This window comes from Falco rusticolus, chromosome 4 (genome assembly GCF_015220075.1).
Source record: "Falco rusticolus isolate bFalRus1 chromosome 4, bFalRus1.pri, whole genome shotgun sequence".
Classification (NCBI taxonomy): domain Eukaryota; kingdom Metazoa; phylum Chordata; class Aves; order Falconiformes; family Falconidae; genus Falco; species Falco rusticolus.
The window spans coordinates 107,283,424-107,305,214 of record NC_051190.1 but is presented as its reverse complement, the minus strand read 5'-3'; the positions used below and the strand labels follow the sequence as shown (position 1 = coordinate 107,305,214).

General features: G+C 38.8%; 1 protein-coding gene across 6 annotated transcripts in view; it reads right to left on the bottom strand.

The window, feature by feature from the left end:
- Positions 1 to 21,791, bottom strand: part of TBC1D5 (TBC1 domain family member 5) — a 324,955-nt gene that overhangs the window by 102,269 nt on the left and 200,895 nt on the right. The window lies entirely within an intron of this gene.

Sequence of the window (21,791 nt, the reverse complement as noted above, 5' to 3'; positions counted from 1 at the left end):
TGCGTTCTGATGAGACATTTACAATCTCCTTTATGCAAATTACCCCAGCAGCTGTTTAAGAGCTGTGGTTGTCAGACCAGGCAAGGAGAATGTGATTTGGTATGTCACAAATGGGGCAGGGCTTTATTAGGCTCTGCTAGAAAGTTTTAGCAGATGCCTTAGCACAGTTTCAGTGTGATCCTGTAACCCCATTATAATTTTATTGCTTATGGAAAGAAAACCACAAAAATCTCCCAAATACTGTGGGGATTCTCAAAAATGAGCACTTCACACAATGCCTATTTCTGAATTAAGTGTAAATAATAAATGTAATCTAATCATTTAGAGTGGAAAACCTGCAGTTTTCCCCAAAGAAATCATATGCAGCTGAAGGAGCTTTCCTGGGGAAATGCCCAGCAATAACACCTTTAAGACTAAGAGAAAATTTTACAAGTAACTGATGAAGACTGGTTTGCATGTTTAAGAATGACTCATCATTAAGCCAATGCTACCATTTACAGGCGTACACATTAAGATCCTTTGAGAAGACTGCCCATGGAAAGTGCTACACCTGGATTAACACTGGACATCCCGTGGTCAGGAGACTGATGAAAAGATTGACAGAGGATTCTTTAAGGACTGAAAGACAGCCCCATCTCCTTTAGTTCACTTCCTGAGAGTGTGAGTTAATGTATTTGCTTTTTATTAAGATTCATCTTGTCCTGATGTGTATTGTTCTTCTTACTCTTGTCATCGTACGGCTCCAGAACCTCACTCCTACAAATAGCAAGAATTACAGCCCCCTACAACATTTGGATATTCCATATATAAATTTGAGCCCGTTTTGCATAATTTTCCTTTCGACAACAATTGTCCAGCTTCAGCTCACTCACTTTCTTACTCAATATTTATTCCCTGACACATTTCTAGAGACCAATTGTATCCTCTCACCTTCTGTTTGACTTGTTTATGTCCGTTAAAATCTCTTAAGCTCCTCTTGAAAAGTGATGATGATCAGAAGAATGGGCAAGCTAGAGGCTAGCAGCTATACGTTAGCCATTTGGATTAATCTCTTCTGAATGCAGTTAAACAGAAATGTGTATGGCATTTCAGATGAGGTCTTACTGCTACCTGTACAATGGCATCAACACTTTCCCATCTCTTCTAGAAAAACAGGTAGCTTGATAGTATTTGTCTTTTACACAGCTCATCAATTTGGTGGCTCCTAGATGTTGTGACTCACTTTCAACCTGTTACTGAACTTTTTTGGGAAGTAAAAAACACAGTCCCCTTTTCTTCCCCTCTATCAACCTGTATTTTACCAGTTGTGCCTCATCTGGCTGGGTGGACTGACATCGCTAATGTTTCCACCTCATGACAACATGTAACATAAAACCGTATTTAGAGGGAAAACTATGAGGTTTTAAGCCTCTGTAAGAATTTTGCAGAATACTCCAGACTTAGTTTTTTTAAAAAATGTCAATAAGCTGTAATTCCTAAGTCCTCAGAAGAATAATGTGTCTAGTCCTTACTGAAGTCTATTCAAAGACTGAGAGTTGGTAGCATTTGAGTTTTACACAAACACCAAAATGAAATACTTCTAGAATTTAAATATATGTACATCATTCAGTTGAGTCTGCAGTTCTCTGCTGTTCATCTAACGCCAGTTTCAGCTCTCCTTTCAAGTTTGGGTAAAGAACAATTTGGGCTACGAACAAAAGAGCCCAAAGGAGATGACCTGGACTGAAGGATCAGTGAAAACAGCTGTTTGTAACAGAAGTTGAATTTTGACCTCACTTACATTATTTACTACAGTAAATATTATAACATATATGAAAAATCTTTTCAGGTGCCATTTGCAAATGTTACAACAGTGAAGTAGATACTGAGGGAACTAGGCAAAGGATAAAATTCTGTAGCAAAACAATTTTAAGGGAAAGCTCGGTACAGTAAGTATATTCTCCTTAATATAGTTGTGTTTCTTAGGAGGAGATACACTCTTCCAAGATTGAAGGTCCATGCTCTGAAAACACTACCCCAAAAAACAACTGAAAAGTAAAGAAAAAAGGAACTTGAATCCACTTTCCGTGTGTGCAAACACATAATGCAGTCCTCCTAAAGCCTGGTTGCCAAGCAAACGCTTTAGATCACAGACTGATGGATGATTAGGCCGTTGACCACTCAGAAGAATCACTAACACAAGCTCTAGAATTGAAATATTTTTTTCAGAATACGGGCTTTTCTATGAGGAAACTACAAGTAACTGCACCAAAGGATTTCAAGATAGTATGATTTAAACCAGTAAAATGCAACAAGTTAGGGTTTCACCTTTTCATCTGAGAGTATCATGAGAATAAACTTCTCACATTAGCTGAAAACTGGGTAGGGATATAGAAGATCTACTAAATCTCCTCTATGAACTACAACTTAAACATTTTCTTTTCCCCAAGGACACCTTTCTCCCACTCTTGCACAATAACCTCTCCAGTTATTTCATCTGATCCCCCAAGAATGCTGATTTCCCACTTAGAGCAAATTCTTGAATGGTTTGTCTCAGTTTTATATAGAGGGCTGTCTGTTACCAATTTAGTGTCTGCATTGAAAGTGTCCACAATTTTATGGGAATACTTTACTTTAATCATGACTTTTTTTTTCATTCAGCATTTGCCTGAACCTGGCTTGTTGTCTTTGTGAAAGTGTTCAAGTATAAAGAACTACCATCTTGAAATGACCACTGTAATGAAATGCGGTATCTAGCTTTGAAACCCACTGTATGGGTTTCCCAAACCAGTTTTCTGGATGCCCAAACATTGTTGCTTTCCCCTGCTTGCAACACCTCTCCACCTGGAAGCAATGGAACCTGTTGGGGACTTACCTAAGAATGTATTTCAACCTGCCCCCAAAAATATCTCAGGCTTTCTTCAGACCTAGTTCAATGAAAGTAGCCCCCTCTCCATTCACACCAAGAACCCCGTCCTCACTTTCTCCTCACGTACCCACCTACCAGCAGCTAACACATCCCTCTACCATCGCCTCTTTAGTAAGAGTTGTCTTTTCTGTGGCTTCTGCCATTTGGAATAGTCTTTTCTTTTCCTCTCTGAGGTCTAGTAACCCAGCTCTGTCCACATACCACATCTCTGTCCTGTCCTCCTCTTTGTCTTTTTTTAAAAATACCAAGTTACCGGTGGCTTTAAAACCAGCCTGGGAAGACAGCCAGGAAGACATCACAAAACTGAACCAGAGACAATTTCAAACTTTTGTTAAAAAGGTGAGGAAGAACTCAGGTGGTCTGAAATACTTTCACTAGTTTACATTATAAAAAGTCTCCTAGAAAGAGAAATGAAAGTAGAATAGCCCTGCTCTGCACAATAAAATGCTCTGCAGACAGCCTTAGGTCCCTCAGACCACGCGTCCCACTGCTTGCCTTGCCCACCCCTGGTGAGGTCTGGGAGACGTGGGGCACTATGAGCTCTGAGGGCTACCACAGAGTGGTCACAAGTGTCCGGGTGAGCAGCTTCTGTCAGGACCATCTCTGCCAACACCAACCATGGCACCTGAGCAGCCAGCACCACCTCCACCAACACCAACCGTGGCACCTGAGCAGCCAGCACCACCTCCGCCAACACCAACCGTGGCACCTGAGCAGCCAGCACCACCTCCGCCAACACCAACCGTGGCACCTGAGCAGCCAGCACCACCTCCGCCAACACCAACCGTGGCACCTGAGCAGCCAGCACCACCTCCGCCAACACCAACCGTGGCACCTGAGCAGCCAGCACCACCTCCGCCAACACCAACCGTGGCACCTGAGCAGCCAGCACCACCTCCGCCAACACCAACCGTGGCACCTGAGCAGCCAGCACCACCTCCGCCAACACCAACCGTGGCACCTGAGCAGCCAGCACCACCTCCGCCAACACCAACCGTGGCACCTGAGCAGCCAGCACCACCTCCGCCAACACCAACCGTGGCACCTGAGCAGCCAGCACCACCTCCGCCAACACCAACCGTGGCACCTGAGCAGCAGTGGCCACTGTAATGGTTTCTGCGTCAAGGCGGTTGTACCACTGACGAGGCCAGACGGGTCAGGGAGGGAACAGCAGCAAGGATGCGTTCCCAAGTGGAAACGCACACGCTGTCCTTGCTGACGCTGGTGGTGGTTTTGGCTGCAGAGTGCCGATCCCTGGCGCGTCTCAGGGTCCTCTCTGAGATCCGTTGCGGCTTTACAAGTTAGACATGTCAAGAGAAGTCATTTTAACTCACATGCCTTTAGGAGTAATTATACATTTAAATGATTAAACAAATCAGGAAGAAAACATATCTACTGCAGAACGAAAGCAGTTAACATTGAAATCCTTTTTTATATTAGTATCACAAGTCGTTTGTAAATAACATGCTCATTTTAGATATGTAAGGAGTTCTGCCATGCCCTGCAAAATAAATTATATTTTATTGGTGCCCGGGTGTTTCATAACTTCTATTTATTTGCTGCAAGAGTGGAGAATTAAGATAGAGTAGTTTATTTCACCAAAAGACTGACAAATGGCTCATTAGACACTTATGGAGCTGAAGCTAATTGTACGATTTTTTGTTGTATTAATTGTCACTGCCTGCTTAACTGGGTAACACTGGTCATCAATACAGAGCTTTTCCCTTTCAATCTCCAAAAGAGAGGTGTAAAAAAACCCAAGGAATTTTAAGATAAACAGAACAGTATTTATTTCCTAATATAAACAAAAATACTATTTGGATTGGAGGAGCATGAGGGAGGAGTAAGAGAGGATTAATGTGCTGGCTGTTCCCCACTGGGGCCACCAATAACAATCAATCCCAAACAGCAGTCACCTCACATCATCTAACAGCTTGAATTGCAGATATTCAAAGATTCTCCCTCGGTTTTTTTTTTTTTGTTCAGATTAAATATCATTTACATTGCATCCTTTTTTTTTTTTTATTTCGTCGGAGACATAAGGTCAGAATTGATTGAATATGTACTACCTGCATATAATGATTTCCAGTTTTTTACAATCATGTGCTAATGCTGCACAGTAATGGCCTATGGATGAAGAGACAGATGTACTACCAGTCATTCGCTACACATTTGCATTAACAAATCATCATTTAATTGAAGCCCATCCAACAAGTTTATGCTACTTAAATAAAGTTCCTTTCCATAAAAGATGCCACAATGACACATGGTTGTTAACTGCAAGGTAAATAAAAAGTAGTATTTATTTTCTTGTCACTGGTTTAGGTAAGTATTAAAATGTACACTTATTAATTTGTATTTTGCTCAGAAATAAACCGCCTGACATCTAACATAGCGATCCAAGCTACTACTACGATGAGATGAGATAATTCACTTTTAGAAATAATTGTTTTGTAACACCACAATTTCATGCTTTACAGATTTTTATTTTCCCCCAAAATATATAATAGTACGTAGCTTATATAAAGGCTATACATGAGTTGTGTGTTAATACTTTTAGGCAAGCTCTAATAATACAAACCTCAAACCCTGCTGTTATCAACATGGGCTACAATTTTTTTTATGTCTCATTGTTGACTACAAACATTGGCACCACACTTAGAAATCTAGTTGCCTCCCTCTACAATTCAGATATTACTGCTTTCTTTTTAATACTGTCTAGGGAACAATTCAGGTAGGTTGTGATGCCCCTACATGTTTCAGATATAGAAAACCACTATCTATTCATTTCTTCTTTCAGAACGTGTTGCAAAATATTAAAATCTGAGAAGAAAGCATGTCATAAAATGAGGAACCTATAAAACCAATTTTCTCTTCTTCTAGAGATGGTTTAACAGTACTTTCAGCATATTCATTTCATGGTACATTTTTGCAACTGCAAAGCAGAAGAAAGATATTTCGGTACTGTCTGCTAAACTGACAAACAATACTTCGAAGCTAACACACAGGGACAAGGAGATATATTTTTAATTGTGTTTTGGCTTAAATCTACATTTTCCAGAAACCAGAATCTTTTAGGATGAAAGCACTATATAAATGAAAGATGGTATTAGTAATAATAGTTGACATCCTTTACTATGCTGGTATCGGCTTACATCTAAACACGTCATTGCAATCTTTTATTTACCTAAATACAAAAATAATCAGCTATTTCCCTTTTCCTGATGATATACTGAAAATAAAATATTTTTTTTTTAAAAGAGGTATCTTAGAAAAACTGGAAGATTCATTTTCAGAGTGGGAGAAGGCAGCGTTTTTCTAACCAGAGAAAACATACTTCAAAGATGAACAGGTATCTTTTCCTTCCCTTCAGGACTGTGTGTGGGATGTGAGGAAACAGGGGAGCTTCCAGGTTGACCTTTTGCTGTTATTATTGATGACCGAAAACATCAAAACAATTTAACCATTCCAAGATGGAAACTACAATGTGAAATTCAGAAATCTATCTTAAAGCACACTGCAGCATTCAAGAGATAAAACCTAAGATTTATTTCCTCAGACAAGAAGCAGTGTATAAAAGCTACAAAATGCAAAATGAAAACCCATACAAAATAAACATACAAAACCCCCCAACAACCTACTGTGATTTGCCTGCATGTTCTCCAAGCTTTTTTATATGCTAACTCAGAACAGTAATTACAGATCTTGCAAGTTGACTTCTGTTTTCCAGAACTATGAGTTGTACGTAAAACATGCCTTTTCATTGAAACAATTACCATTAATCAAAACAGTGAAAGCTAATACCACTCAAGTCCAACCTACTGCTGTGCCCAGCAATATATCAAACTGTCTGTTGTCAAACACACTAAACAAACTTCGACAGACTGTTTTCACTACAAATAAGAGAAAACATGCTTGCTAAGTATTTTTTTAGTCAAATCGCAACCTCAGTAATCCATTCTGTCACTGGATTTTAATTTGAAGTAGTCAATCACAACTTCAGACAGATCCGTATTTGACTACACAGAGGTAACTCACTGGGACTAACAAATGAGTACCTGAGTACCTACAAATGACTACTATAGCCCCAAATTTGTCTAAGGATTTATATCTATGTATTCAGATTTCTTCTTTTACACCGTCACCTTCTTTCAACTACCAGGTTTTGAATTTAAAAGAAAGAAGAAAAATTAAAACTATGTACTACTTTTCACTGTTACTGTCTAGGAACACCTACACCTTTTTCAAGTTTAATAATACTGTATTTTCTTCCATGTTCATAATAATTTTAAACGATTACTAGTATTTTTTGAAATCTTTGTTACAAAGAAGCTGGTACCGCAGAATTTGTTCGTACATTAACAAACACCTATCTCCAGCAAGTCAAATTCACAGATCTCATCCATGATGACATATTATAAATAGTCAATAAAAATACATATACTTATACTTCTCAGGGCACCTCCCCTGCCCTACATAAGAGTCATAACTATTTCCTTAATAAAGAAATATGGGTTTTGGTACCTGACTTTACCATTGGCAATCAATGCAGAAACTGAAGTTTTATATAAAAGAAGAGATACAGAAGGACAGGAATATTGGAGTTTAACAAACAGATCAGGCCTTTATTACCAGCAAGCTCCATTATGGATTTGTGAGCTTTGTAAGCCAAGCTCCCCCAAGTGTAATTAAATTTTTATTTATAATGTGTTTGTGACTGTTAACTTCGTGTTGCCTCTGCTTGTTGTTCCCACCCCCCCCCTCCCCAAACCCAATGCGAAATAGTATTCCACATTTACTGCTGCAGAAAGCGGCACTTTATTCAGTTGCTGAATTCATCTCTAGCCTTATAAGAGATGAGAAGTACAAATAAACATATTGTGTATTATTTATACACAAACACCCGTGTCTTTAAGCATAGATAAATACATATGCACTCCTGCATACAGACGCTCTAAGCCAAAACTGAGGACAAAAGAAGTACATGTCAGTTAAAACTGAACACATATGAGCAAACATCACTTTTTCTACCAAGAGCACTATTTATCACATATTTATAGGAGACTCAGGAAAGCTTCAGTAAGACAGGGTGATGCAGCACTGCAGAGTACATTTTATGCTGCAAGCCATGTCTGAGATTAGTGTAAATGTACCAGGAAAAGGTTCTAAACTCCAACAAAGCCAGCATATACGCTTTATTTTTTTTTGCTCATTTATGAAGAGGACTTCATGAAAAAGCCCTCTGATTCCAAGAACATATTTTTTATTTTTTGTATTAACTCTGTTCCCTCTTTCATTCAGGTATTACCCTCCGGTACCAATACTTATACATACATATATATATATATATATATAAAAAGCTTAATATAAGTAACCACAGGAGGATCTCTTCTCCCCTTGAAAAACTGCAAATAAAGATGTCAGCTATTGAGTATATTTGTGGCATCTCCAGCAGCTGCTGTTAAATACCAGCTGGTCTAGCTGATTAAAATTACCTCCGAGTTGGTATTATAAAGATGCCTGGGCAGCGTTGCTGTATTAATGGATTATTGAGTGAGCGATGAAAACCTTGGCCAGCTGATGCGTTTTATTACAGATAGGCTTTATGATGTGTAATCACTGTAATTTTTATAACTAGAGGAAACAGGAAAAAAAAGAACCTTCTTTCCCCCCTTACTCATACCGAAATCAGTTAAACCAGATTATTTTTTTTTTTTGCCAGTCTGTTACTTAGGAGTTAGCTAAACAATTTGGGTTTTAACAGTTTCTGCATATGTAAGACTTTATCCACACCTACACATGCACAAAGAATGAGAAACTCTATGTTTAAGGCTACACTGTCTTTACCTATTTTACATACGTTTAGGTTTACACATTGGGTATGTATTTCATCTTTTGACTACCAGGCGAGCACTGCAACTGGCCATATGAGATAAACCCTTATGCACTATTTAATGCCTGAACTACACCGCAAACGCACCTTATATTCTCCAGGTTCAGCAATTCAAGCTCTGAGATCTCACGTCTGGTCTCTCCATCTCCTGTCTCCCACATCCTCCTCTCCTTCCTGCCCCACACCTTCACACAGTATGTCCTTTAACAGTCTCTCAAACTGTTTTCCCCCTTACTAACCACATATTTATCACTTCGTCTTGTTATCTGATGGTATTTTGGTTTGCTCCCAAACTTACTGTGTTAATGATGAAAATCATGTCAATGTTAGCAGTTTTTGAGATCTAAGAAAAAATAAATTACTGGGCACTTGGAAGATTCAGATATTTCGGTTAAACATTTTATTACAGATGACTTCTCTTGTGAGGTGATTCAGCAGGCAAGCCAAAGTTACCAGTGCCCGAATGCCATTTACTGGAAGCAACTCAAGAAAAAATACTCTAATTTTTCAGAAATGCACACACACGCCAAACGCCACCTAATGATATATGAGATTTTTAGGTGGAATAGGAACTGCTGAAATGTAAAAAGAGAGAAAAATAAACAAAAGGTCTTTATCAGTAACCTTAACTTTAACCTCTTTAAGCTCTCTTATGGAAACAGCATTAATCACCTTTTTCCAGAATAGATAATTAATATCAACTCCTCCACAGAACTTAGAAAATCATCTCTGTAATGCTCAAAAACTGAGACAAGTTACAGAATTTTATAGGACTGTATGAAATATGGCTGGTTATTATTCCAGCCCATAAAGTATTGAGTTGAAGTTTTGGGAGATGCTGCTACATCATACGCATTTACCCGCAACCTCTATGGAAAATTTTTTACTGGGGTTGGTGGACTTTATGTGAAGTACTGCAGACAGATCATTTAAACCATCTGATAGAAAAAAAAAAGCTGCTCTAAGCTGGGCATTTAATAGATCAAATGATAATTTAAAGATGCTTCAAAAAATAGTTCAAAGGTAATTTAATCAACAAGTTGTGAAAGGCAAAGATTTTACAATGGATGTACTGTTTTGATTTAAAAGTGAGTCTTAGAAACAAGTTTTGGTCCATCCAAGGATAAAATTACTGAGGCACTTTCCCCCTTTCTTCATACCAGGAGAACGTAAGCTGTCCTATGGTACAAATGCGTGTTTCCAAATCCAACACCTCATAATCTGAATATGCGACACACATCTCTGCTGAATCCCCTGGCTGTTCTGAAACACGTCTGCACTGCCACCGCTAGCTGTAGAAACGCTGCTGGCTGACTGCACAAGGCAGGAATGCTGCGCACAGAGACGGGCCTTCCCACCCTTCCTAACTTCACCATTTTCTTTCTGCAGAATCTCTTGAGGAAAACGGGCAAACCGAACCCATCAGGGCCGGGCAGGGCAGGGAGGCACGGGCAAGGCGAAGCCACCGGCGGCTGGCAGTTCGCAGCCATAGCGTGCCAGGCTGAAACGCCTCAGCTGCGCCCTGCCAAGTGCAGACGGCAGAAGCCACAGTCGGCTGCTCACAGGAGCACCGCCATCCGGCACCTGTTATGTCTCCATTTTACGTCTGGAGCCCAAGTGAATCCTGCCGTCAAAAAGCGCTTTCAGGAGGGAGGTGTATTTTTGTATTTTTTCCAGTAATAATAATAAAACAATTAAAATATGGTGAATCTGGTTTGGTAACCCCCCACCCCCCCCACCCCCTGCTCTGTTCCTATTTTCTCAAGCCAGGTTGACTTCTGTCCCTCTGCCTGAAGTCAACCAAGGGGCCGCGTTTTGCCCCGCGTTCCCCCTGCCGGCGCCACAGGCTCCCGGCCCCAAGCGCCTCCCGCGTTTCCCTGGGTACAGGCGCCGTTCTAGGGCCGCGCTCCCCTCAGGCCCGGCCGGCCGCCGCCGCTGCCCCTCGGCCCGGCTCCCGCCAACGCGCCGGCCCCGCCGTTTCCGGGGAAACCGCTGGCACGCCACGCGGGGGGCGGGGCCGCACGCGGGGGGGGGGGCGGGGCCAGCCCGGGTTTCAGGCTGCGGCTCGAGAGCCACCGGGACCGCGGTTCAAACCCCCGACACGGAGGCGGGAACGGGCGGCGCCCTCCCCGCGCTCCCCGGGGACCGTTTCTTTCCTGACTTCCCCCCCCATCAGAGCAGCCCACACGCCGCTGGCGATCCCCGCACCGCCGGCGGGCTTCGTGCCCGTCGTCGCGCTGGGGCACGTGCGATGCGGGGTCTCTCCTGGATCGGGCTACGAAGGCCGCAGGGCTACGGCTGGAAAAACATCCTGCTGCGGCTGAAGGCCCGGCTGTAGCCCAGACACAGGGCAAACACGCAGTACGCTCCCAAGTTTCCCCCGAAAGGCCTACTTGAAGCAAGATTTAAATCGATGCCACCCCTGGGATTCACACAAAGGTGGCCAGCTCAAAGTACTGCAGAAGTTAGATCGTTTTACCCGGGAACGAAAAATTAAAGGAAGGCAATTCTCTACATGCTAAAATTTGTACAATCTGCTAAACAAATATCTTTGCGTTTGGAGTAAATACATATACATTGATACGCTCTGAATTAATGGTCAATTTAACATGCATGCTAAATTTTACGCAAAACAAGATTCTTAATTCACTTGGGTTAATAAACATAAAATTCTGATAATTACAGATACAATAATGTCATATGAGCACTTTAAACATATGCTGTGGGAATTAAATCCTGGCTACTCCTGCCCACCGAGGACCAGTTTTTAATCTTCGATGCATGATATGTAGTAATGGATTTTACGAGTTGACTTTTTTAAATTTGATGATCAGGTTAATGAAATTTATAATGATATTTTTCACACCAAGTTCAAAATAGTAGTTAACTCCTTGGCAGAGGAATTCAGATTGGACATGTAATGGATGTACCAGCAACTGCTGGTGTGAAAGGATTAATCATCATTTTAGACTTTTATTAAATTAGATAAAATGGGATAGGCATGAATCAGAATATATAACAATTAATCACTGGACTTTATTGAGTCTTTTAAAAATCTTATTTGCTCCTGAGCTGACAACTAATCTAGGCCATACTGTAACAGTTTGACAAACTCTCCAGATAATGACTGTGACTAGAACATTAATAATATCGTCATTTAACCACAAAGTATTTATTCTCTACACGAATTATTATTTTTTTTTTAAATTTGTGGCTGCTAAAAGAAATACCCCCGTCTTGGTCACCCTAAAACCTCGTAATTCAGCTAATTCTTTTGCTTTTATCCATTTGCTTGCTTTTTGAAATTTAGGTAATGGATACACCAGTGTGCGCAGTTGACCAAAGTTTCTGGTGTATCCAACTAGCATTTAATGTAAATTGTTACAGCTATACACACTGGGATTGCTAGAAAATAAAAATTACTAAACTTTTGAAGTTTATTTATTGATCACTGAGATCCACCCCAGTTAAATTACCATAAACCTCAACATCACAACAACTACTAATCCAGCTAATAGGAATTAAGGGAGATGGAAGATATATAATAAGCATCTGGGGGATATGGAATTTATCCCATGAGTGTAGTAAAAAACTCATAATTTAGGAGTGCCAAAACCCAAGTGCATCATGAAGGTCTTTCCTCACAAGTGACATTAATTGCATATCCCACAGATGCTTATTACATATTCTATTTATACCTCCAAGAAGAAAAATATTCGTTTAAAGTTTAAAGGTTTAGTACTGCTTAAACACAATGTAACACAGCTGTCTCATGATGTCACAGGGAATATCAAAGGCTGCAGCACAGAGTCATAATGTAAGAAATAGTTTAGACGGAAGATAAATCAGGGGATGCATTTCGGTGAGAGGGTCCCAGAGCTCAGATATATAGTAAAGCAGGATGTATAACTAAGTGCTTTGATTGGGTATGTGATTACACCATTAAAAAGGCTTTTCTGATTACAGTTACTGAAATAAGAAAAAAGATAAAAGGAATTAAATCTATTTCAATTCTTATAAACAATTTTTCAATATAAGTAACATGTTGAACCATTTATACTAATATATGAATCACTAAGGTCAAAGATGCCATTTTCTTTCCTACCATTCAATCTATACAAATATAAATGTGTCATCATTAACGTTTCCAGATATTAAGCACACTGGCATATTGCAAAATTTCCTTCTGTGGGAATTATTTCTTTTCTTCTACTGCTTGATGATTCTTTAGTGATTTCTCTCATAGATAAATAAGACAATGAGGAGAATTATTTGATTCAAGATGTTCCACATACTTCTATAAGTGCATTATTAAAAAGAACTCAAACCCTGATATTGCTGATTTTGCATGTCATTCCCATGTGTACTTGTTAGAAGTGGAATAAACCACAAGGCCCAAGCCTAAACTCCCAACAGCTCACACAACATTTATTGATTTAAGTTGTAAACAGCTAAGGACTGTGTTTAGAATTTACCTGGAATTTTGATTTAAGCACTGTAACAATATTTAACAACATACTACACAGGTCTACTGCTGCATTGCACATGTGGGTAAGTGTATAGATTTACCCAAAGGATCAAAATATTTTTTACAAACTTCTCCACCTCTGCTAATAAAAACCTGGTAGCATTATTGGTAGGAGTAAGAGCAATCAGAAGCAGGGGGAGTTTCATTATATTATATTTGATTACATTATATTATATTACGAACTTAAAGGACAGAAAATACAATATTTCTTTTCTCTCTCTCCTTTCTCAATACCAGGAGCAAAATAAAATATCTTGCTTCTGTGGCATTCAAAGATCACTGTATTGGACACTTATTCAGACTTCAAGGACAAAAAAAAAATATAGAAAGGCAATCAGAGGAAGGCTGCTAACGTAGCCCTAATTTCAAATCAGGTGATAAGAAGTAAAGGAAAGCAGATCATTAAAAAATACAGATGACAACGTAAAGGTCTATGAAAAGAGGTGCTTTCTCATGGACTTCCCAAGCTTATGGTCTATTGGTTGATGCTGTTTTACTTTTCTGAAATTTGGGAATAATTATTGTCCTGTTGTCAATACATTCCATACTGAATAAGAAGGTCTAGGTGCATCCACTACCTTCTTTACTTATAAACACTGCTATCTGGAAATTCAATGAAGTCATCAATGGCAGTCGATATCAAGCTACAAACGGTACGTTAAGAGTGTTTTCAGATGAAGAAAATAGGAGAGCAGTACCCTTGGCTTTCTGTGAAAACTCAAGTGAGACTCATTCATCGATTTCAAAACACGTATTTGAAACCAGCTCCTACTCTTGTCTGCTTTTGTTCTTTTTCACTAGGCAATTCTGTTTTGCAGTGCTGTGCACAGATTTTCTCTTCTTGCCAAAACGTGTGGGGCCTTCACGTTAAGTTATATAACTTAACCCTTTAGGCTCTTGTGCTATTACATTCAGTATGAGGGGTGATGAAATATTTTCACTATTTTTACAGTATTAGTTTGGTAAAATATTTCTGTTTTTAGAAGTGTTTCTCAAGCATCATGTTTCTTTCTTTAACTGGACTAAAATACTGTGAATTCATACAATATGCAGAAGTTACACAAAATTGTGCACACTAATTAACAGCACTACTCTTGAGCAACCTATCCCTGTGACCTGCGTTAATGGATTTTATTCTGCGGATATGGCTGGCTTGCTTTAATATTTCATAGGATACTTTTAAAAATTCTTGCTCAAAGCCACATCAGAAACAGGAAAGATACTTGAGGCATGCACCTATTTGGAACAAGATTTTTTTTTAATTGCTGAAGCTTCTACAGCTCAAGCAATATGTTGTAAAGAAGTTCACAAGGTCATGGAGAACTACTATCCAGCTATTTTAAAAGTTAGGACAATCAGTTGCATTCTTTTCAGGGCAGGACCTTTTCCTGTTGCACACACTTCTAATGCCTGCCTGTATTTACCCAACTCAAGAACTGTCAATAAAAAAACTGTTCAGAGAAGACTCAGAACATATAGTCTTAATTACATCGGTTGTATAGGTTGCAGAATTCCATACCTTTCCCTCACCCCCACAAATCCTTCCCCTCAGTCTGTAACATTTGGTTGGACTGAAGGGGGAGAGATGACTGTGCACAGAGGTAAAAATGGCTACCCAAGAACTGTGCTGGGTACCTGAAGTGGAAACGAGAAGTCGACTGTTCACTTTCTCTGGCCGTCGCTTGCTGAGGTCTCTCTAGAACAGAGGCTCCCCTTTGTGCGGTTCCGTTTTATGTGCATTGAGATGATGCAGAAAACCCAGAAGATGCTCAGGGTGACCTGCTGTCTGTATTAGTCTTCAGACTATGTTTGGGTATTGGCTTTTATCTTAAGGACTGATGACAGGATGATCTTTTCCTGCTGGATGGTGCACATGTTTCTCTTCATTACTTTATTATGATTTGTAAAGGTATTGTCTTCACAGGAGAATAGATGTGCCAGTAACATATGTCTGCATACCCACACTAACTTAATTCAGATAGACCAGGTAAGAATAAGTAGTGAGGATGAAGCACTGGTTAATGAATACATGAATTATCCACAGGCCTGGATTCTATAGGAAATGTTTTGGTTGCTTTATTTTGCCTCCTACTATTTACGTTAACACAGGCATCTTAGCAGTTTCACTTTTTCGGCATATGCTGAGGTAATTGCCTTCTGCACCAGTTCCGTGACCTGCTTACTGACTTTTCTGTACTGATCTCCATGACTTTTCTGGACTAAGCTCTGTATCACTGAAAGAAACAAAATGATGCACTAAATTAAATAGTACTGGTTAACCTGAACAGCTGATGTGATTTAAGTATAAAGAAGGAGAAGCAAATACTTGATATACGGCACCTTAAATTCTGTACTAGAGTAGAACTCCATCGTTGTTCAGCTTTTAGAGTCAATAGCTGTTGACTACAAAAGTAAAAGGGGAAAAAAAAAAAGACAGACAGCCTTCCAAACACCTGTATATATTCCTACTAAATTCATCACAGGTTTCAGAAGATATTTATTCTATTCAAATCCACTGGTCTCTAAGCCCGCTTATGTTTAATGCCGCCAGATGTGGTGGTGTGTTTTTTTGTTTTTTTTTTTAAGAGTATGTGACAAAAGTCAAAATGGAAGCTTTCTTGCTTGTTTCTTTCCCAAAGATAATTCCTTGTACTTCATATGGGAAGCACATCACCTGCATCAAGAAGCAACATAATGACAAATCTGCATTCCATCCTCACAGCCATCCAGTACTACTCATTATCATCTCAGCACATAATTATGCGGCAGGAGAGTAAAACTCTGATGAACACTTTTGACACCTCAACCAATCCTTCATTCTGTTTATAGAGTGGGCTTTTACATTATGTATATGTTAAAATCTTAAGTCTAAGGTAAGACTAAAATACTACTTGTGACATTTAGGAAGAAGATAAAATCCAAAGTTCATCATACTATAGTTTTCAACCTAGCACACAAGATAAGCGGCACAACATGAGATACATATTTTTGCAGTCAACAAACCAGAAAGCTTTTTGGAGAAGCTCAGCAATGAGCAAGAGATATCTATCATTTAAGAACACAAAAGGATGAGTAGTCTCACTTCAAAACACAAGAAAAGCAGCTTCTTGAGCTAAGTAGGATTTGCTTGCTGCCTGACAGTAAGATACCTACTCTGATGCTTCAAGAATTGTCCACATTTATCAGCACAGAGCAAATCTTTTGAGTTAGCAAACCATCACAGTACAATGGGTATGTCAACAGTAGGTGAGACAATCCCTCTATCAAAATGTGTTGTAGCTTTCTAAATTAGCTTCAGATGTGTTTTCTTCTGCCACCTAACTTTGAACGTACAAGTTTCTTCTTACAATACTTTTTTTTTTCACTGTGCAAGACAGAATTTGAAGTGAAGTCTTCAGATATCAGAGTCAGACCCCAAAAGCTTTATCTAAAAATCCACTAGGCTGTATCCCTTCTTAATTTGTGGAACCAACAGTGGATGATAACCTTTCTTAGAAAGGCCTGTTCATCTGGCATTAAATCCTTAAGAAGCCCTCTACTGACAGACAAGTTGGGATTTATATTCCATTAAAATCTGCTTTATATGTAATGCTTTGTTTAAGTCAAACAGAAAATCATTACTGGAAATCAACAGCAATACCAGTTACTAAGTTCAGGATTAATTTGGTGCTGGACATTCAAATGAGAATTACCACTTTGTTCAGAAAGACTTTGTATTTGCTTAGTCTTAGCCACTGCTAGATACTCATTTATTTTAATAGCAGGGCCAGACTTTGGTGGTTCCCCTGTTACATACACAATAGCTCAAAGTTGCTTTCATTGTAATTGCTGTCCAATTAATTGATGACACTGGATTAAAAACTACAGAGGTACTGTAATTGGTTTGGACCATGACATATATTATCTCTCTCTTTTTTTTGGGTGAAGTGTGAGAATCCAAAATAAACCCAGACATCCTGGACCATCTGTAAAGTTCTCCTTAGCAAGAAGTAGATCTTTTGATCTACTTTTTTCTGGAGATCATGAAGATTTCTTATTCTGATGACTAGTGGGATTTTTTTTTCTTTCTATTTTTTCTTTTTTTTTTCTTCTTTTTCTCCTGGATACAATGAATATGATTTATGTTCCTTTACTGCATAGGTAAAATCCTTTAAATTCTCCCTCCAGAGACCAAGATGGTTATGGAAAAGAATACTGCCTGGTACCATAATGGCATGGGAGAGAAACTAAAACAGGTGGATGCCCCATAGCAGTGCTCATAGCAAAGCAACTAAGAATAGTAATAGTGGAGCAGCACATCTGCTGTTGACTTTGCTGTAACATAACCTTTCCAATGCTATCTTCCAATCTATACTCGTGCCTAGTTACCCTGTAACTTAGTTTGCATCCTTCTCATTTTTTTTTCCTTTCTTTTTCTCCCCTTTGCTTCAAGAGAGAGGCTTCTTCCTGAAGTATAATTGTGGTATCAGCCTAAAGGGCTGAAACTGCATCTTGAACCGCAGTAGGCAGTATGTCTATCTGATTGATCATCATAAAGCAGAGTGGCAGCGGGAGGCAAAGTCATCGACACTGAATGTTCTAAGAAGGCCTTTTTTGTACGGAGATTAAGCTATCATGAAATATTTACGCTCACTTCTGCATGGGTTTTATTGTCTGTTGGATATGTGCTTAGAAAGAGTTTGCTTAACCAATATAATACTGTCATCAGTGTTATGATGCAGAAGCCAGTGAGTTTATGCCAACAGTTAATTTTTGTTCTTAAATAAAGCTTTTTACACTCATGCCTTGTCATTACCTTTGGGTGTATTATTTCTATACAACCGTATCATATATATTTACATAATCTGGCTGTACCTATTGCATGCAGTTCTATGAGAATTTCATTTGATGCAATATAATTCACTCTGAAACCCTTGGGAGGTAAAATAAAGTAGTAATAATGATACTCTGTGATACTTTTCCAATTGATTCATCTTTTCAATGAATTGTAGAAGAAGTCCTCTACTATAAATTACTATAAATGGAAGAAAATGTCTTGAAATAGAGGTATATGAAGACTTCCCTCAAACCTTGTCCCTTCTCAAGCTGAGGGCACAAGCTGCTTAATTTACCACTGCAAACATTGGCCGCTGCAGAATATGCAGAATTGTTTTGCAATAATTATTTTGTACTTTAACATGAATTAGATATAAGGTTCAAAGAAATTAACACTAGACTATCATTTAATCTGGGACATTAATCATTGTTAACTCATATAATCTTACAATTAAACTGAATATTCAATCTGTAACCCCTTCAGAGTATTCAATCTTTTTGCCCAGTCTTAGCATTTTTTTGTTTTTATTTAAAGAAAAGTTTATTATCAGGAAGCATGTCACTGAACTGTTGATGTAATCAATTCCATTTTATTTTCAAACCATCCCTGTGCTTTACTTTATAAAGTACAAAATTAGATACGATTAGGTAATTATTATAGTTTGGTTAGGCTGTACGGAATACACAGTGCTACACAGGAATATGAAACAATGTGATTCTGCAAAACATTATCTCAGGGTCTAAAAACAAGCTAGAGACATGGCAAATCAAGAAGACTGAAGAATGATAAGGCACAAAGCCTTTATCTCTGTGTTGCTGCTTCCATTTCAGCTGATATTAATAGCAGCTGAATAATTATCACAGGGATACGCAGCAGCTGACTGCAAGTGAATGACTCCGTGGTCTCACAACAATTTCCAGCTACAGAAATTCCTATGCTAAGGCTGCTACTTACCGTATATGTCACCACCTTGAATGACCAGAGCACAGAAGTATGGCATAGCCAGGACCCTAGCATACCTTGCTATACCTAATGTGGTTCTCTTTCTGATCATCCCTGAAATGAGATAGCCAGGTATTGTGAAGTCTGTTTACTGATGCCCTCCAGAAGTTAAAGAAATCCACTCCCTTAAGCTAGAACTTCACAAAACATAAACTAGCCAGAGAAAAGATGTTTTCTAAACTGGCAGCACCTCCCAGCGTGCAGCCTGGCATACTAGGCTGAGGCAAATGACACCACAGTTTGCAGGGGACGATCTGATGAAGAAAAAAATAAAGATTTTTCACACTGATAGGATAAACACTTTTCCAAAAAACCAGCATACAACCTTTGCACTACTGGATAGCAACCAAAATTAATGACTTGTACCAAACATACTGCAATGCCTGTTAAACGTGGTTTTGTAAGCAGGTAAGCATAATTTCAAGAAGTGTGTAACCACATTTTATTTTAAAGGACAGTTTCTGAACATGGAAATGTACAACAGACTAGGGTATCTGGCCCAGCAGAACAAGTCTCCCTAGTGTTCAAGAAACAAAAGGACTATTTGTAAATATCAAAGGTTGAAATCAACTGTATAAAAAAACAAAGAGTAAGAAAGAATTGTTTCTACCTTGCCCCAGAATATTGTAGAAGGATGCAAAGTATAAAATACTATATTTTTAAGTAAGTAAACTGTATAACTTGTTCAAGCTAGGGAAGATTGCCACTAAATGCAAGCCTTTTGGGTTGATACTTTTCACTAGGAACGCCATAATATCGTTTGAAGGAAGTTCCCAGTCTTCCTTCTACCATTTGTATATTTTTTTGAGTGATATCAAGGCTGACAGATGAATATTTATTGTTGGCAAATCCAACAAACTTCAACAAAACAATAAACTTCAACAAAAAGCTCACATGAATTCTGCACTTGGGTTAGGTTTAGCAATTATTAATAACCTATTATGTTTAAGAAATGCTGTTTCTAGTTCAAGAAATGTTAAATACAGGAAAAGATCCAGCATCTGAGACTGTCAGCTGGCTCAGTACTGGAAATTACTATTCTGAAGCATTCAGACATCATTAAAGGTGGGAATAATACAACAGTTATGTTCCTTTCCCTTTCTTTTTCTCCTGTCCTTTATATTTAATCAGAAATCAGAGAAGGATATGACCTCACAGGCAACCTACTTTCCTCTTCTGCCAATGCAGACTCATTCTCTATGAGACTACCCATTTCTGAGAGCTTTTCAAAGCCTGTCTTTAAAGTATTCTGATGTTTTTTCCTTTGTTAATTTTGATATATTATTTTACAGTCTAACAGCTCCCTGTTAGTAAGGTTTTCCTGATAGTCAGCCTGAAGCTTTCTCTCATAATTCATTCTCTTAACTGTAAATTCCTTTATTCAGATTCAGTTCTATTTATGCCACACCAGACTGCACTGTTCTTCTGTTATTATAATGTTATGTTTTGAGCTGAAGTATAATTTTTTATTTCAATTATTTCTCTTACTGCAAGGCAGAATCTTATACTGAAGTGAATATCTAGAGTACAAATTATTTTTGCCCCCAAATATCTGTTAGTAAATTTCTGAGGTCTATCTTACTTTATTTTCTGTGTGTTTTCATAAGCCTTCATAAAAAAGAAACACCGTCTTTCTGTTTTCCTTGATATTTATACTGCCTGTTTATTCATTACTACCCCTGAAGTATATTAGGGATGCTTGCTTTCTCCTCCAGACTCGTGAAGATATTAAGAAAATACACAACTCTGCACTATGCAAAAAATACTGTAAGAGGACAATCTGTCCTCTTCATACTTTTAATACCTTGACTTTACTTGGCTTATTCTTACTCTCCCCATAACCCATTCCTATCAAAACTATTTAAATAAGTTTTGTAGAATTACATTTATCTTCCTAATATATGTTATTTGTAAGTTTGGGACTACTACTTAGTCTTAGGTTCAACTCTTCTCTTGAGGCTATATACTATGTTGCAGCATTTTTCCATTTTACTACAACATCAAATTAGACTTTTATGTTGTTAAGTATTGCAGTTATGGCTTGACATTTATACAGTCACCTTTTCCCTCCCTTTCTACATTTTCTATTGAGTTGTTAAAAGTAATTCACAATTACATTTTGGAAATTCACACCTATAAATGAAACTTTCTTTTTTTCATTTAAGGCAAAGCCAACCTTGCTTTAAAGCACTGAAAAAAACCCCCCACAATTAAAGTGTCATTTTTCTGTCACTGCAACTGCACATATGTCTTGCCAGCTCTTTAAGGAGTGATCAAAATGAATGAAATGTCTAGAATTCCAGACATTGAAGGCAAAATTCTGCCTCAAACCCACAGTCAATCCACAGTTACTCATGGCTCATGCAAGCTGCCTGCTCTGTGCTGACCCAGACTGACTATAGTAGCCACAACCAGGCGGGACTGCAATGCTGTGCAGACACATGGACACGACCACATCCAAAGTTACACCTGGCCCAATAAGCTGCCCCCCACCCCCCAGAATGGGGATGCATAATACACCACCAGCTGAAGGGATCTGGGCCAGCTTAATGTAAAAAGGACTACCTGGGCTGACTCCAGACACAGACATTGTTATCTCCATGCCTCAACTTTTAACATGCCCCATCACACCTGTATTACTAGT